Raw genomic sequence first — 1,750 nt, forward strand, 5'->3', positions numbered from 1 at the left:
ATAAAATTTTATTCTTAAAACACGATTACATTTATTGTATGTAATACAATTATTATTTTTTAAAAGCATTCTATTTTTTGTACACTACGTGTTTTTCACATAATTCTTAACGTATAAAAAAATTACAAACAGAATTTTTGTCTGGCAGTTTTTTAATTTTTTCGATACGATGATTGGATATTTTTCGAGTTTCAGTTTTTTGGGGCTTTGTGTGCGATTCAACCTCACAAATTCGCGACTTGTATTATTGGTTGCCTGAAACGCCGTCGATCTTTTTGATCCTTTGCAATAAGTTTGAAGGTGAAAATCTGAATTTTTAAAATGTCACCTCGGGTTTAAAATTGCTTAAAGCCGGTTTAAATTTTAGCTTGACGCGGATCACCTGGCCCGAACGAACCTCTTCAAATATTTGCGGGATTGTGGGGGTAAAGGGGCTAGGGGCAATATTTTTAGCCGTCTGAAAGATCGCGATTAACAAATTGCGGCCTAAAAACTACTAATCCGGTCTCTTTTATGTTCTGGATGGCATTATTCATTAGAAACTCGCCCACTCCTGCAAGTAATTAATATAATACTGTGTAAGTAGCTAAAATTGTAAGAATCCACATAGATTAATGAATAATTCATTAAGGCTTTTGACGTACAATGCAAGAACAGAATGTATGAGGGGGGTGATTAATTTCCAACGCGTATGTCGGGATTAAAAGATCAAGTAAGCAGTCAGGGGCAGGCGCCTCGACTTTCAGGCGTCGCCTAGGCGTCTGTTCGCCCACCCTTCGCACCTCCCGCTTCCAAACTCGCACCTTGAACCAGGCGCCAACTGTCAACTATTCACCGAACATTGCTGTATCAATTTTGTCACACTGAACTGGGGCGAATTTCATTCCAGACATTTTTCCAAGAGATATTGTTTGCGACATAACTGCACAACTATGCCAAAAAGTGCGTGCTGAGGTCTCGAAGACATTGTCGACGCACCTCCAACACGATTTATTCATATCTCGACGCACAATTATCCAACTTATGAATTTTAGACCCGAGGTAGTTAACAAATCACTTCTCCCGCTGAAAATATTTCAGCTCCTCGCGACGCATTACATTAATGGATTCTTTAACTTGCTTCGGTTTAAATCTTGAATTTTGGTGTCGTGATTGAGTTGAAAACATTGTAAATAATTCCGTGTGGGAATGTATGCAGATTACAGGTGACCGATTACAGTCACTTATCTGTAATCAAGCGGTGATCAACTCATAACCTCGACATCAAAAGAGCGCGTGAATAATTCGGAGAGAGCAATTACTTTGAAGTTGTTACGAGCGAACGCAGAAAACTCCCAACTTCAGCTTTATTAACTATTTAGCTTTCGCGTGCACGAAAATGTACAGGATTTGGTAATATAATTAGGGAGGGATTAAAACCAGTTAACTTCTTTTTGCGTGGGAATACTTACACAAAAAATAGATAAATATTAAAAAGGGTTGAAATAAGAAATACCTACAACATAGGGGGGAGGGGGGGCACGGTGAATTGCGCTCAGTTTTAGAAACAGATATAATGAGGCTAATAAGGGTCGCTAATCCTTAAGGTGAACTGCGCTCAGTGGCATCACAACATAGGGGGGGCACGGTGAATTGCGCTCAGTTTTAGAAACAGATATAATGAGGCTAATAAGGGTCGCTAATCCTTAAGGTGAACTGCGCTCAGTAGCATCACAACATAGGGGGGGCACGGTGAATTGCGCTCAGTTTT

The 1,750-nt window shown here is 39.7% G+C and overlaps 1 protein-coding gene across 2 annotated transcripts in view; it reads left to right on the forward strand.

The window, feature by feature from the left end:
* Window positions 1–1,750, forward strand: part of LOC123007233 (forkhead box protein O) — a 104,519-nt gene that overhangs the window by 72,264 nt on the left and 30,505 nt on the right. The gene's annotated exons all lie outside the window — the stretch shown is intronic.

The sequence above is a fragment of the Tribolium madens genome, unplaced genomic scaffold, assembly GCF_015345945.1.
Source record: "Tribolium madens isolate multiple individuals breed KSU strain unplaced genomic scaffold, Tmad_KSU_1.1 Scaffold_3;HRSCAF=73;Tcas5.2_LG2, whole genome shotgun sequence".
Classification (NCBI taxonomy): Eukaryota; Metazoa; Arthropoda; class Insecta; order Coleoptera; family Tenebrionidae; genus Tribolium; species Tribolium madens.